At 39.2% G+C, this 17,412-nt stretch overlaps 1 non-coding gene across 1 annotated transcript; it reads right to left on the bottom strand.

The window, feature by feature from the left end:
- Positions 1–17,010: 17,010 nt before the first annotated feature.
- Positions 17,011–17,141, bottom strand: LOC118722244. Its single transcript, XR_004988947.1, has one exon. It is a non-coding gene; the product is annotated as a small nucleolar RNA SNORA31 (small nucleolar RNA).
- Between the last annotated feature and the right edge of the window lie 271 nt (positions 17,142–17,412).

Raw genomic sequence — 17,412 nt, 5'->3', positions numbered from 1 at the left:
TTCCTTAACCTTAGTGCCATTCTTCACTTCATATCTGGATAGAGGCACTATGCAGCAGGAGTCCTCTGAGCACTATCCAGCCCGTGGCCATTCCATGAAGGCTTAAACTCTTTCATGATGGTCAGCTCTCTTTCTTTTGCAGGGTCCTGGCTATTAGGAGATCACTTCTTTTTTCTTTTTTTAAAACTTTTTATTATTTTAGTTTTTAGAATCTCTATTGTTGAGAGTATTATAAATGTCCTCCTCCATTTCCTCCTTGCCCTCCACCACCCAGTTTCCGCCCCACACATCTTAGAAGAGTCATCACCACAGGTCTTAACCACACTGATTGAGTGGCAATGCATATATGCATATACATTCTTCAGTCAATCTTTCCTTCCCCTTTCCCTCTGAGCTTCATCAGTCTGTTCCATGTTTCCATGCCTCTGGTTCTATTTTATTCTTCAGTTATTTTGTTCATTAGATTCCACGTATAAGTGAGATCATGTGATACTTGTCTACCTTTGACTGGCTTATTTTGCTTAGCATAATAATCTCCAGGTTCCTCCATGTTGTCTCAAAGAGTAATTGATCCTTTTTATGGCTTCAGAGAAATCCATTGTGTAAGTGTACCATGGTTGTTTTTTTAATTGATTCATCTAGTGATGGGCACTCTGCAGTTTCCAAATCTTAGCTATTATAAATAACGCTGTTATGAACATAGGGGTGCATATGTTCTTTCTGATTGGTATTTCAGGCTTCTTAGGATAACCTCTTAGTACAGAACTCAAGTCAGCTTCACCATCACACCTACCTGTAGGTTTAGCTCTGCTATACCTTTTTCTATATGTCAGCTCTTCCAATATTAAAAAAAAAGTCCATGTCCCTCCTCAGTTGTTTGTCTTAAGCACCTCCATATATGGCAGGGCCACCGCTAATTACCATCCTAACTCTTGGCCTTTGGATCCTCTTAAATTTGTCAACAACTTTTGGAGAGTGTTGCTTCTGGTCTTTAAGTCTAATTATAGTTATAAAGAAAACAACTCATTGGACTTTTGCTCAACACTAAAGATTGTTATCTTAGTTAGAAAGATAGTTCCAAGATTTTATTTTCCTAGCTAAGAGTTCTTTCTGCAACCCCATTCTGTCCTACATGACAGAATTAAGAGCCAAAGAGATTTAAAAATGAAGAGTTAGAACCAACAAGATGAAGTATAACAGAGACTTTTGCATCCGCCAAAGCAGCTTAAATTACATGCACTTTTAAAGTTATCATGTCACATGGCTGACTCATGCAGAACTTGTGGTCAACTAAAGCCCCCAAGTCTTTCTCCGTACTGACAAAGTAGGTCTTCCTCATGCTCAGCTTTAAAATTCTTAGAAATTAAAGATTATCTTGTTTCAAGTCATTCTTCTAGCCTACCTTGATATTTTTAAAAATTTTATTGAAGTATAATTTAAGTGCATAGGTGTTAAATGTACAGCTTGATTTATCTTCACACACACACACACACACACACACACACACACACACACTCACACACCCTTCTGTAATTACCACTCACATTAACAGAACATTATCAGCAACCAGAAAGCTCCCTTGTATCTCTTTCCGGTCAATAACTTCCACCTCCAGGTAACTACTATCCTGATTTCTAACACAGTAGATTAGTTTTGGCCTGCTTTTGAAAGTCATATAAATGGTTCATACACTCTTTTTGTGAATGGCTTTTTTTGCTCATCCATTATGCCTGTGAGTTTCCATCTGTACTGCTGCATACAGTAATAGGTTATTCTTTTTTCTTTCTTTTTTAATGCATTCATTGGTTGATTCTTCTTTAATTATTTTTATTGATTAAGTTATTACATATGTGTCTTTATCCCCCGACCCCACCCCCATTCCCCACTCATGCCCTCACTCTCCTGGTGCCTGTGTCCATTGGTTAGGCTTATATGCATGCATACATGTCCTTTGGTTGATCTTTCTCTCCTCCTGAACCCCACCCTCCCCTACCTTCCCTCTGAGGTTTGACGGTCTGATCGATGCTTCTCTATCTCTGGATATGTTTTTGTTCATCAGTTTATGTTATTCTTTTTTATTGTTAAGTAATAGCTTGTTGAGTGGGTGTATTATAATTTGTTTATCCATTTTCCTGTTGATAGAAATTTGGGCTGTTTCCAAGTTCAGGTCAGTACAAATAATACTGTCATATTCTTGTACATGACTTTTAGTAGATACATTGATTCGTATTAATTATAAACCAGAAGGATACTTGCAGGGTCATAGAGTGCATGTATGTTTAGTACATGCTATAAAACAGCTTTAAATGTGATTGTGGCCTGGCCAGTGTGGCTGAATGGTTGAGTGATGACCCACTAATCAAGAAGTCATCAGAACAAATTCCAGTCAGGGCACATGCCCAGGTTGTGGGCTTGATCTCTGGTAGGAGGCTAGCAGGATTAATGTTTCTTTTTCACCAGTGTTTCCCTCTCTCTCTCTCTCTCTCTCTCTCTCTATATATATATATATATATATAGATATAGATATAGATATAGATATAGATATAGATATAGATATAGATATAGATATAGATAGATATAGATATAGATATAGATAGATAGATAGATATAGATATAGATAGATAGATAGATATAGATATAGATATAGATAGATAGATAGATATAGATATAGATATAGATAGATAGATATAGATATAGATATAGATATAGATATAGATATAGATATAGATATAGATATAGATATTACTGATTCTGTTTCTCTGGTTGAACCCTGACTGATGCAGATTTTCCCATAAGAAATACCTAAATATGTAAAAGTGACTTTGGAATTTGGTAATAGGTAGAGACTAGAAAATTTTTGAAAACCATTGTAGAAAAATCCTACATTGGCTTGGACAGACTGTTGATATGGATGTTAAAGATTCTGTTGTAGATGCTCAGGAGGAAGTTAGGAGTATGGCAAATCATCTTATAGAATTCATATGTCATCATAAAGAGAATGCTGATAGTATACTTTGTCCTCTTCATTTTTCAAATATAAATAAATCAAAATGTAATTTTAAAAAATGTTCAAGTGATCCATAGGAATACCAGAAAAAACAAACAGAACAATAAGAAAACAAATAATAAAATGGCAGACTTAAATCCCAACACATCAATTATTATATTAAACTAGAGGCCTGGTGCACGGATTTGTGCATGGGTGGGGTCCCTCAGCATAGCCTGTGGGGAATAGGCCGAAACTGGCAATCCAACATCCCCTGTATGAAGTAGCAGGCAGCTGGGGAGGAGCCCAGGTCCAGGGTGGGTGCCACATCACTCTGGCTCATCTCAGCCCCGCTGCTCCTGCTCCCTCTGCTGCTCCACTGCAGTCTCCCGGCCCATCCTAGGACAATACCGGCATGCCTGTGACCAAGAAGCAGCCATGGGCTTGGGCTCTTGCCCAGTCAGTCCAGAGCCCTATCCCGGTTTGGATGGGGGAGGAGCACGCAGGGATGTGTCTGCAGGAGAGACTCATGCCACCACAGTTGTGCTTACCAGCCCTGAGCCCAGCATCTGGCACCCCTCGGTCAGCTGACCACCAGGAGGAAGCTCTTTCACTGAGCATCTGCCCCCCAGTGATCAGTGCATGTCATGGCGAATGGTTGAATGGTCAAATGATCGAACAGTTGCTTAGACATATATATGTGTGTGTGTGTATGTGTGTGTGTGTGTGTGTGTAAAGAGTCTAAATATATCAATTAAAAGAGGGAAATTGAAGAGTGAATTAAAAAGCATAATCTACTAGTAACTATATCCCTATATCCTCTCTACAAGAAGCTCTTCCATTGTAATAACAAAGTAAAAGGACAGAAAAATTTGTATTGTCCAATTATTAATTATTTTAAAAGATTTACTTTATTAATATTATATAGAGTAGGCTTCAGACCAAAACCAAAAACTTACCAGGTAAAAGAGAAAAATCACACAATGATAAAAAGATCAATCCACCAAGAAGACACAGTGATTCTAAAAGAATATTTATCAAAAAACAAAGCTTCAAAATGCATGAAGCAAAAACTGACAGAGCTGAAAGAAGAAATAGAAAATCCACAATTACAGTTGAGGAATTCAACACCCTGCTCTCAGCAGTTGATAGAACAATTAGAAAATCAGCAATGCTATAGAATAACTCAACAAAACCATGTATCAAGAGTACCTAATTGCCCTAACTATTATAGTTTGGCTCAGTGGATAGAGCATCAGCCTGTGAACTCAAGGGTCCCAGGTTTAATTCCAGTCAAGGGCATGTATCTTGGTTGCGGACACATTTCCAGTGAGGAGTGTACAGGAGGTAGCTGACCGATGTTTCACTCTCATCAATGTTTCTAATCTCCCTTCCTCTCTGAAATCAATAAAGATAAATTAAAAAAAAAGTATCTAATAATTGACATTTTAGAACACTCCACCCAATAACATTATTTTCAAGCATCCTATATAATAAAAGGCTAATTTGCAAATTGTCTCCTTGGGAGTTCAATTGCTTGTTATGATGTGCGCTGGCCACCAGTGGGCTGTGTGAAACATGATGGGCAACCAGTGGTGCTGGCCAGGCGCTAAGGGAGTGAAGGCAAGAGGAAGCGGGAGGTCAGAAGGTGAGGAATGGTGTGGTGGTGGCCCACAGGTTGTGAGAGAAGGAGGAGGTGTGGAGGCAGGGAGGCAGAGAGAATATGATTAGCCCTGATCGCAAGCTGGGCCTAAGGACCCAACCTGTGCATGAATTTTGTGCACTGGGCCTCTAGTTTATATCTAACATTCACCAAGATAGACTCTATCTTTAGCCATTAAACAAACTGAATAAATTTAAAAGAATTCAAATCATATAGAGTGTGTTCTTTAGCTACAATGGAATCAAACTAGAAACCAACTAGGGAGAGAAGAGGAAAGGAAGAAAGAAAGAAAAGAACACCAGCAGCAAGTGCATCACCAGCTAGTTTGTCACACATGCAAAATCTCAGGTCCACTACACACCTGCTAAATCACAATCTACATTATAAAAAGAACTTTAGGTAATTGGTGACCATATTAAAACTGGAGAAGCACTTTCCAATACTAAATGAGAATAGAGAGGAAGTTATAGATATGAGAGAACTATTAAGGTGGAACTGACAGGATATAGCATTACATGTAGTGATCCTTTATAAATTAACTTATTTCTCCATCTGCTGACATATCCACTTTTTCATCAACTAGAGTTCCAACTGACCACACACTCTCCTGGATTGGGTTCACACCACAGCTAAGGAGCTGGACTTCTCTTTTGGGTTAGAGGTATCTGTAGACAGAATGTTGGTTTCTTTTCAGGGGCCCCAGCAGATGGACTCTTATGCAACTCAAAATCAATAAAATGTAAAAGAGAACAATGCAGGATATTTCCACATATTTTCTGTTTATGCCAAAGCAGATTTAGACTTCAGCTGTTTCAGTAATTTAACTTTCTTCAAAGACAACAGTTGACTTTTATTTGAAAGCACTGGAGTGGTGGGAGAAATTGAATTACCTTGAGAAGTTTTGAAAAGTAGAATGTAATCTCTTTATTTGAGTTGCAAAGGACAAAATGCATCCTTGCTTTTATTGTATTCACGTATCTTAAAATCAGGAGTTCATGGGTTTCTACAACTATTTTTTTAAAGCTCACCTGAGCATATTTTTCCATTGATTCTTTTAGAGAGAGTTGAAGGGAGGTAGGGAAGGGAAGGAGGGAGAGAGAGAAGGAGGAAGGAAGAGAGAGAGAGAGAGAGAGAGAGAGAGAGAGAGAGAGAGAGAGAGAGAGAGAGAGAGAGAAAATTGATGTAAGAGAGACATCGATTGGTTGCCTCCAGAACCTGTCTGGACCAGGGCTGGGTATCAAACCTGCAACCCAGGTATGTGCCCTTGACTGGGAATCAAACCCACAAACCTTTAGTGTGTGGGTCCAGGTACCATGCTCTAACCACTGAGCATACTGGCTGGGGCTCTATAACTGCTATTTAAAATAGGGAGAATGGTGGTTAGCTTGACCCAGAGCATCCAGTAAGATCCTGCCCCGTGAATAATAATTACCATATCCCAATTTTAGAAGGACATTGAATCCCTTCATGAGTCAATACGTTTGTTCCTGTGAGATTAAGATGACAGTTACTTCAGTTGTTGACCTGTTCTCTGTCCTTCAAAACCTCCAAGGAAAGTTGTTAACGAAAAAGAGTACTCGCCACTAGTCCACAGCAGCCATGGTGGAAACATGAGACTCCTTGCTGAGTAATTTCAAGTTAGGAGGAAACTTAATCAGAAACTTATTCAGCAAAAACTTATTGAATGCCTACAAAGTTCAAGATGTTGTGCTTAAAGGGTTCGTAGTTTCGGTCTAGACTAAAGAAATGAATTCTGGTTAAACTAAGGAGAAAAGGAATTCACTGGCACAAAATCAGATAGCAAAGAGAATTGATAGGAAGGCTGCTAAACCAGACTTGGAAACAGTCTAAGGCTGAGGGAAGCTTGGGATCAGGGTCCAAGCCAAGCTCACATCATAGGAACAGACTGGTTCAGTGCTTCTGTTATCCTCACTGGACACTGCATGCTGACACTGTCACTACCAACCACTGCCAGTGACTACTTTGATGCCCCAGCTGCTGCCATCAGAATGAATTTGGAACTGTCCCTTGCTTCTTTGCAACACTGACTCCAGATTCAAAGTCCTTCACAGTATTATTAGGTTGGTTGAGCTTAGATCACATATCTATGCTTAGGCTGCTAGGGGTCAGAGACAATGAATGTGTAGCACTTTCAATTTCTTCAGTGGAAGATGGGCCCTGCCTCCCATCATGATTCACACAAGGGGGATTCCCCAACACACTCTCTCCCACAGTGATCTCATCCTGCCCCTTGGCTTCAAATACTGCAGCAAATTTCTATCTCTATCAAACATCTCTTTGAGCTCCAGACCCACATGGTATCTCCATTCGGATATCTTATTGACAAATTAAATCCATCACGGCAGACAAGAATTTCTTGATTCACCCATCTCCACCCCATATAAACCTTCATCTCCCCCATATTTTCCTTCCTTAGTAAACAGCACCACCAACACTCAAGCCAACATCGTAGGAATTTCATTCCACTGTTTTCTATCATCCACATCCAATCCATAAGGACATCCTATGGTTTCTACCTCCAAAACATACCTCGTATCTGTCTTCTTCTCATACTTCTAATACTGTGGTTCAAGCCATAAGCATCTTTTTGCCTGCATTAGTCACTTATGCCATTCAGGGCACCAGTATTAAACAAATGATTTAACCAAAAAGAGTGTAATAACTATTAACTATAAGCCATTATATATTACTCTATATAATAAAACCTTAATATGCAAATCGACTGAAGAGCAACCAATGGAATGACTGGTCACTATGACACACTGAGTTGAGTGTCTGCCCCCTGATAGGATTTTTTCCTCTAGCACAGATGGCAGGAGTGCTTAGCTTGTGAAAATCCATCAATCTCTACACTTAAACCAAACAAAAAGCTTTTTAAATGTACAAAAATAAGAAAATTAAAAACTTCTTTTCTGCCCTAGCTGGTTTGGCTCAGTAGATAGAGCGTCGGCCTGTAGACTCAAGGGTCCAGGTTCGATTCTGGTCAAGGGCATGTACCTTGGTTGTGGGCACATCCCCAGTGGGAAATGTGCAGGAGGCAGCTGATTGATATTTCTCATTGATGTCTCTAACTCTATCCCTCTCCTTTCCTCTCTGAAAAAAAAATCAATAAAATATATATTATTTTTAAAAAACTGTTTCCCTACCCATTGTTCTTGAGGTTAAAATCCAATTGCTGAATATCTACTATGCTCCCAGCACTATGCTAGGTACTTAGATGACCCCAGCCTCCCTGTCTTTCTCCAGCTCTTAGTCTATGCTGGCTGGAGTCTGGAAAAATCATAAACATGTCTTGCTTCTAGGGCTGTGTTCTTCAGAATGGTCAAATTCTTGCTTGGCTCTGTGGTATAATTTACAAGGAGTTCAAAAATGCTGGATAAACAACGAAGATAAATTTATAAATGTTTTGGACTGCATGCTCTACTTCTGTTAGTATATTCTGGAAAATAGCAAGGTCTTTTGCCATAATATATTCATATTTCATATTCTGCTTGTGAATAATTATCTGTAAATTCCTGTTGGACCACATGCAATTAACCTATAATAACAAAATTCTGAGAAACTGATTTTTGCACCAATGTAATGGAATGTTCTACATACTTTTTAAAGGTTCGAAATAAAATTTTCATATGTTTCTCTAAAAATAAAGAAGCAAACATGGTATTTCTTTATTTGTAACATTGGAGTATATTACTCACACTTAATCTGTGTTTAGCAATTTGAAATGGGACCTTAAGGGTATTTGAACTCCTGGAGCCCTTCCACATTTCCAGACATCAATTGAGTGAGATGAACACACTACAAGAGTAGTCGTCTATAAACAGGGAAAATCAACCCATATTAAGCCATTAGAATCAGAATGTGGTTTGTGTAACAGTCCAGTTAGAAGCCTAATTCTGGCTAAATGTCTGACTTCAGCTAAATTGTTCAATTTCCTTTTTCCTTAGGCTCTCTAGCTTATAAAATGGAACTACTATGATCTTTAAGATTAGTAATTAAAAAGTATATACTGACAATTATAGAGCTGTTTGCTAAGAAAAAGTATGATTACCCATATGAATCACTTTATCTGAAGGAAAGATAATAATTCTGTCATCAACTACAAAACTTCCTTAGGTGTTTTTATGTTTTCTTTAAGAAAACATAGGGGCATAGGGAATTGTACACTTAAAACAGGTTAGTTTTATGGTGTGTTAATGATACTTCAATAAAGCTGCTTTTTAAAAAAGATATAGGTCCAGTTGAGTACAATGTCCCCAATATAATAGGACTCACAAGAGAAATTTCTCTCAGGCTTCTATACCAGAAATAACTACTCTTTTTAAAATTCTTTATTGATTAAGGTGTTACGTATATGTCTTTATTACCTCCCCCATCTCCCCACTCATACCCTCAAACCGCCCCCCCCCCCGTTGTTTGTGTTCATTGGTTAGGTTTATATGCATACATACAATTCTTTGAATAACTACTCTTATACTGAGCAATGCTATTTATCATATTGACCCTGAGAAAAAGATATCCACCAAAAAGGGCTGTTGGTGGCTAACTAGGCTCAAATTTAAAAGCAGAGCCTACTAGCAATTTATAAACAGGAGCTTCTCACCCAAGTCATGCTTCAAGGAAGCAAACTTCACTAATATGCCTACTTCCCCACTGAATTACCTGCCTGCATTTTGTTTCTGTCATCTGAGCCAGCTCTTAAGAAATGAGTTCCTGTGTTACATTTACACAATGAAATACTATGCAGCTGTAACAAAGAAGGATCTCTTACCCTTTGAGTCAGCATAGAGGGACCTGAAGAATATTATGCTAAGTGAAATAAGCCAGACAGAGAAAGGTAAGTATCACATGATCTCACTTACATGTGGAATATAATGAACAAAATAAATCTAGAGATATGGAAGTATGGAACAGACTGAAATCTCAGAGGGAAGTGGGGAAGGGCAGAAAGAAATTAACCAAAGAATTTATATGTGTAGATGCATAACCCATGGACACAGACAATAGTGCGATAGGCCTGCTGGGAGTGGATGCAGGTTAGAGCGGGGCCAATGGGGGGAAAAGGTGGGCATTTGTAATATTTTCAACAATAAAGGTAATTAAAAAAAAAAGAGTTCCTGCAATTGTTTTTCAACCAAGTGGACGGAAACTTTTCCCATCCAATCAGAGCTGTGCAGCTATATCCTCATCAACATCTTCACAGACCAATCAGAGTGGCTTCATTTTGACCAAACAGGACAGTGGCTTTTGGACCAGTTGAACTGTGAGAATTTGGAGTCCTCATTGGCATGAGGATAGAACAATCATAGACCAGGAGCAGGGACTTCTTTTCTATATATGTCAGCTCCCTGGGGAACACATTTTCCCTTTCCATAGGAAACAGGTCTGCATTTTCTAGCTGGAGCTGAAACATCAAAGACATCTTGCCAGAGCAGTGTGTAGACAGTAACAGAGCACAGCAGAGAAAGGTAGAATGAACAGAGCAGAGTAGAACAGGTGGAGCAGACCGGAGTAGGGCAGAGCAGACAAGCCTAGAGAATAGGGAAGCAGACATGTCTGTCTAGCCAGAAAGGCAATTGCCTGAAGCCATGTTTTTCCACAGCTGTGCTGTTTCATAAGCTGTAACACTATTGAGCTATTTCGCAACCATGGTGTTCTACAGATGTGCTGTACCACAATTGAGCTGTTTGAACTGAGTAAAATTTTCCCTTTTTATTTTTTTATTATTATTTTTTTTTTACAGCACCCCAAATTGGGGATTCCTGTTGGCACTGAATTGGCACCAATGACCATTGGTTGACAGTCTTACAGGCAATAGGGGCTTAGTCTTGTTTACTTCTTTCCTTTGTCCACCAGGCATTCCATATCTAGGTTTGTGATTTGTTTGTAGCATTTCAGCATACTGTTTTAACCTAACTTTCAGTTTTCTTTTCCTACACCTATTTTCCTTTGGTCTTGAACTTTATCTATTGATTACTTTTTTTTTAATTCTGTTATAATACATGAATTTATGTGACCAACTTCACATCCTCTTTGGAAGTAGGAAGTATGTAACTGACCAAACTACCACTTAGTTACTTAATAACAGAAGGAAGCAGTATGAGCACAAAGAATATTACTCCATATTGAAAACACCATCCCTGCTAATCATTTTAGAGAAAGTGAAGGAGGACTGAGCTTGGCTTTACGAGGTTACTTGGCCATAATGATCTATAAGAATAGGTTTGTGCCGAAACCGGTTTGGCTGAGTGGATAGAGCGTGGGCCTGCAGACTGAAAGGTCCCAGGTTCAATTCCGGTCAAGGGCATAGACATTGGTTGCGGGCACATATCTGGTGGGGGGGGGGGGTGTGCAGGAGGCAGCTGATCAATGTTTCTCTCTCATCAATGTTTCTGACTTTCTATCCCTCTCCCTTCCTCTCTGTAATAAATCAATAAAACATATTTTTTAAAAAGAATTGGTTTGCATATAACCACTGTACTCAAAGATTCAGTAGGATATCTGTTAAATATTTAAAACCAAGGCTAATTTATTATGCTTTCAGACATTTCACATTTCAGACATTTTACCTGTACCCATCTGCCAAATGAAAGTTTATGGAGAAAAAGCAACTCTAGAACAGAACACCAAAGAACAGTAAACTACAAGCAACTTTTTCATTTTCTCAATGCACTTAGAATAAGAACCCCACTCCTTCCTGTGGACTAGATCTGGCCCTTGTCTGTCTCTCCACCCTCATATCCTTTTGTTTACTAGGCCACACTGGAAATGACCAGTATTTTCCCATCTTGGATACGTTAGATTTTCTGTTCCCACTGCTTTGAATGTTGTTTCCCCAGCTGTGGGCCAGCTCGTTCCCTCCCACCCAGGAGGCCTCAGCTGAAATAGCACCTCTTGGGAGAGGCCTTCACTGACTACCATTTGTTCCTTTGTTTATTTCTTAATTAGGTTAATTTTTTTTGTCTACTTGTTTTTTGTCTGTCTCCCTCACTAGACTGAAAACTTCTCAGGACAAGGCTGTCTTATTCATGAGAGATGTTGAACCTCCATAGTAGTCTTCTCCCCTCCAGCGACTTTTGCCATACCTCCCTGTTTATTTCCATCATAGCTCTACTCACAACTTGAAATGTTTTCCTTTTGTTTTCTTGTTTATGGTCTTACTCTCCCTACTAAATTGTGAGCATCATGAGGGCAAGGAGAATGTCTGCCTTGTTCCCCTTTTGTATCTTAGTGCCCAGCACTGGCCTTGACACTGGATGAATGACAGAGCCCTAGTGTTTGCATATAGGAAAAAAACATCAGACACCTTCCCGGGTAAACACTGCCTGCTTGTAACTGTCCGGTTTAGAATTGCCATGGTGTTGGCTGTTGATTCCAAAGGTGTTTTAGTCTGTTTGGGCTGCTATAACAAGTTGCCACAGACTAGGTGGCTTATGAACAACACAAACTTATTCCTCACAGGCTGGAGGTCCAAGGTCAACATGCTGATAGACTTGGTGTCTGGTGAGAAGCCTCTTCCTGACTCACAGACAGCTTCTTCTAGCTGTGTCCTCACATGGCAGAAGGGACAGGGGAGCTCTCTGCAGTCGCTTTTATAAGGGCACTAATCACATTCATGAGGGCTCCATTCCCATGATCTAGTCACTTCCCAAAGGCCTCACTTCCTAATAGCATCAAATTGGGGGTTAAGGTTTCTACATACAAATTGGGGAGAGGGAGGGAGATATAAACATTCAGTATACAGCAAAATAATAAGAAATGAGAGGTTATCTTTCCTATCCCTGTAGTGCACTGAAATCATGGAGGACTTAGAACAGCTTTGGAATGGTATCATAGGAATGCTAAAGTACATAGCCCATGTTTAGGAGATTGGACAACTATTTGTGTTACTTAGCAGCTGCAATGTTGAGAAACATTTTATGCCTTGTGGACACTGAGACAGTACAAACAGTCTTTCATTTCTTAGCACTCTCCCAATTCTTAATTTTAAAAATCTTTTTTCATATTACAAAAGTAGTAATGAAACGAAATAATATAATACCAGTTACATTGACTAGCTTAGAAATTCCAAGGGTTAACAAGAATTAAGTGTTAACTGCTACAAGTCGAAGCTTATTGCAAGGGTCCCAAATTCTGAAGAAGGTATGTTTTGAGATGAAGCAGCCACTGAGTTGTGGTGGAATGGACCTGGCTGGGGATATTAAGAAATCGATGAGCCAAAACCAGTTTGGCTCAGTAGATAGAGCGTCTGACTGCGGACTGAAAAGTCCCAGGTTCGATTCTGGTCACGGGCATGTACCTTTGTTTCAGGCACATCCCCAGTAGGGGATGTGTAGGAGGCAGCTGATCGATGATTCTCTCTCATCGATGTTTCTCTCTATCCCTCTTTCTTCCTCTCTGTAAAAAAATAAAATATTTTTTCAATAAAATATTTTTTTAAAAGAAAGAAACCAATGAGGCCAAGTAGGGTGAGAGAAAGCAAGTGAAATCTCCAACTTGTACCCCTCTGCCACTAACATGATTCTTGCCTTTCCCCCCCCCCCCCCTTGCAAGTGTCTTCTTGCCCTGGTAACTTGATTTTGTGCAGTTAACAGATATGTTTTATTTTATAGATACAATACAGTGGCATGCTCAAATAAGATTCTAAACTTAAGTGTCTAGGGATGTGAAGTCACTATACATAGATGAAGTAATTTAGTCTATAACCTGCCTTATAATTTCTGAGATGGTGGGGTTTATATAGAATCTAACCTTGCTTGTGTCTTAGTAGAACTTTTGCTTGAAAGTTAAAGTGCCAGCATTCAGAGAGGATTCTGAAAGTGAGCTTGAAGATGAAATATACACTCAACTGTTTTCATCTAGACTAGAGGATAACCAACATCTCTTTCTTATTTCTAATATATATAATGACGCACAATTCCATTGGCACTGCTCATAAACAGTTGTATAGCTTGATCTAATACTTCTCAGGTGCTTAGACTCTTGGAATATTTCTTTTTTTTATTGATTTTTTACAGAGAGGAAGGGAGAGAGATAGAGAGCTAGAAACGCCAATGAGAGAGAAACATTGACCAGCTGCCTCTTGCACACCCCCTACTGGGGATGTGCCCGCAACCAACGTACATGCCCCTGACCGGAATCGAACCTGGGACCCCTCAGTCCGCAGACCGACGCTCTACCACTGAGCCAAACCAGTCTTGGCATATTTCTTTCTCAAATTCCATTTAAGCCCGTGGGGATTATACAAAATTCTCTTCAAACACTTTGTTTGAAAATATCCAGATCATGGTTTTACAACTCTGCATTGGATCAGGGTCTATTTGTTAGATATAAAGAGAATGAAATCTTGGAAATCCTAAAGCTCTTAGGTCAAAATAGAACAAGGTTTGCCCTCCGTTCTCTCTACCCCCTTTACCTGGGAATGCACACATCCCACAGATTTTATCTGTGCTGAAATGAGATGTCGTCCTGTTTCTTATGAGACTGAATCTCACTCTATTCTGCCTTTTCTAGGGAAATGAGAGACAAGTGATGTGGCTATTGTTTTGTTGCCATCTAAGGAGGCTTTCATTTTATAACTGAGCACCATTTTAGGAATCCAAAAGAATGCAATTTGGCCTTGCAAAAATGCGTCAAGGTTTATTCATTCATTTATTCAACAAATATTTATCAAGATTTTACAAGTGCCAGGAACTATGATAGATGCTGGGGATACAGCAGTGAACAAAATAGACAAGGTCCCACTCTGAGGATTTTCTAATGAGACTCCTAACAGAAAAACATATTTGTGAATATAAATTGAGTAAATCTGGTTGAACATTTGTTTGACCAGTCTAGTTCACACCCTTATTATCTTAGGAATATTGTGCTACCCTTCTAATTAAGTTTCTTTCTTTTTTTTTTAATCCTCACCCAAGAATTTTTTTTCCATTGATTTTTAGAGGGAGTGGAAGAGAGAGGGAAAGACAGACAGAAATATCAATGTGAGAGAAACACATCAATTGGTTGCCTCCTGCATGAGCCCCGACCAGGGCCTGGGCCAGGGAGGAACCTGCAGCTGAGGTAAGTGCTCTTGGTCTGAATGTGCTCTTAACCAGAATGTACTCTTGACTGAAATCAAAGCTCTTGACTGGAATTGAACCTCTTGACTGGAATTGAACCTGGAACCCTTCAGCCCACAGGCCAACACTCTATCCACTAAGCGAAACGGGTCAGGATCTAATTAAGTTTCAATCCTCTGCAAGACAAACTTCACAGCATACCCAGAGTTAGAATTTGTATAAATGTATAATTGAAAATATGTATTAATATAACTATGAATATTAGAAAAACCAAAGAATTCAGAATCAAATATCACATAATGATAAACTACTGTTCCCCTACACACCTTTTTCTACACCCTAATTCTGTTCCACAGACGCAACCACTTAAATACTTTGTTTCTTCTAGTAATTATAACTGAGTTTCTTTACAGTATGATTTTACTGGTATTCTTAGATTCATCAGTTTCAGACATCACCTATTGACTTCTTGTTAGGCTAGAAAATTATCAAATAGATGAAGATCTAACCATCTGACACTATATAGTTGTATTGTAATTATAGTTTAAAATAAAGCAAGTGTTTACACTATTGCAGTTATGTTAATATCATTTACTATAGAATTGAGTAGTATATTATTTTTTTTTCTTGTAGTATATTTTTTCTGGAATTTCTAATTATGTTTTGTTTCATTTTCTTTTGCCTGAAGAAAATGATATCCACATATCCTAAATCTTCTCCATTAGATATTCCATCAAATCCTCTTCCCCCCATGCTCAGAAATCACCTTCTTAGGGTCTCCCATCTTCTTGCACCAATCTAAGCTGGTTGCTTTTCAGGTTTGCTGCACAATTGTCATCCTGAAACTTCCCTACACCATTCTCCTAGGTGGGACCAAGTTTCCTAAATCCTATTGCTTCTCTAGTCTTGTTTTATTCCCTCATTTTGCTAGAGTGCATCTTCCAGAAGTTTTTAAGAAAATAGCATAAAAGACAATGCTTTTGATTCCTTGAATTTATTTCATTGAGTTCATGGTTGAATACTATTTTCTGTCACATTTTTATGGCATTGCTAGTGTTGCTCTTGAGAAACTTGATGCTGTTCTGACTCTCCTTTGTATCATATTTGACTAGTTTTTCAGCGGGTTTAAGAGTTTTTTGTAATCCCTACTGTGTGATTCAGGATAAGGGTGAGAGTGGGTGGATGTAGGGTCAGGTGACAAGGGTATATGTCTAAAGCACAGTTCTGATCATGTAACTCTCTTTCTCAAATGCCTTCATGTTACTCTCTTGCCCAGTGAAGCAAATCCGAACTTTTTAGCATGGCATTCAATGCCCTCCGGGATATGGGTTAACCTGCCTTTCCTGTCTTAGGGGGTAACTATCCCCAAGTTTTTACCTTCAGATTAAGTCAAGTAATTGACATTTCCTAAATGCAATCGATGCTTTTCACTTCCATTGTTTCTGCTATGCATTGCTTCTGGATCCTTCCCTCACCCCACTACACACAGATAGAATGCCTTTCTCACTGAACTAACTATACCCGTCAAAATCTCAGTACTCTTCAGTGCCCCAAATGGCAATCCCCCCCTATTTAGATTAGATCTTATACTCATCATAACTTTTGGTACCTCTTTGGGTTCAGTTCTCACTTTCTTTCATGTATTGTAGTTAACACCATTGATGCACAGGTACTGTAATGAAGTTCTTTGAAGACAAATTTGACTAAGTGTAGTGTTTTGGCTCCAAAAGAACTGAGCACAGCACATGGCATATAGTAGATACAATCTTTGTGAAGTAAATAAGTCTGCTATTTGTGTAATTGTGGAAGAACACCATCTCATTATAAGAGCTTTATTTAGATACTAGAGGCCTGGTGCACAAAATTCATGCACTCGGAGGCGGGGGGGTCCCTCAGCCCAGCCTGAGCCCTCTCACAGTCCAAGAGCCCTCAAGGGATGTCCTACACAGGAAGCCGGCCTAAGCCATCAGTAGGACATCCTTAGCACCACTGAGGAGGCGGAAGAGGCTCTGCCAGTGTGCTCACCAGCCTTGAGCCCTATTTCTGGCTGAGCAACACTCCCTCTATGGGAGCACACTGACAACCAAATGAAAGTGCACTGACCACCAGGGGTCAGCTCCTGTGTTAAGCGTCTGCCCCCTAGGGGTCAATGCGCATCATAGTGACTGGTTGGTTTGCATATTAGCCTTTTATTATATAGGACAATTCACATACCAAACAGTTCACCCACTTAAAGAGTACAGTTCAATGGTATTTATCTTTTTTTTTTTTTTTTTTTCAAATGTAGTTCCTTATTTAATCTGGGTCGCCACAAAGACAGATAGGAAGTGCAGGGATTTTTTTTTTTTTCCCCCATCCCAGTGCAAACCAAAAGAATAACAGGTTGTTCAAGGTCTATCAGTGGTGGAGAATGATATTTATCTTTCATTTAATATTCACAGAATTAAGAAACCATCACCACAGTTTTAGAACATTTTCATCACCCCAAAAGGAAAGTTGGTAGCCATTTAGCAGACTCTTCCCATTTCCTCCCAAATCCCCAGTTTGAGGCAAACACCTACATCCTATCTCTATAGGTTAGCTTATTTTGGATATTTCATGCAAATGGAAACATAAATATGTTTTTCAAAACTGGTTCCTTTCACTTAGCATGTTTTCAGGTTAATATACCATGCATCAAT

The sequence above is a fragment of the Pipistrellus kuhlii genome, unplaced genomic scaffold (assembly GCF_014108245.1).
Source record: "Pipistrellus kuhlii isolate mPipKuh1 unplaced genomic scaffold, mPipKuh1.p scaffold_m20_p_19, whole genome shotgun sequence".
Taxonomy (NCBI): domain Eukaryota; kingdom Metazoa; phylum Chordata; class Mammalia; order Chiroptera; family Vespertilionidae; genus Pipistrellus; species Pipistrellus kuhlii.
Note: the sequence above shows the minus strand (reverse complement) of the source record. Positions and strands in the feature narration are given on the sequence as shown.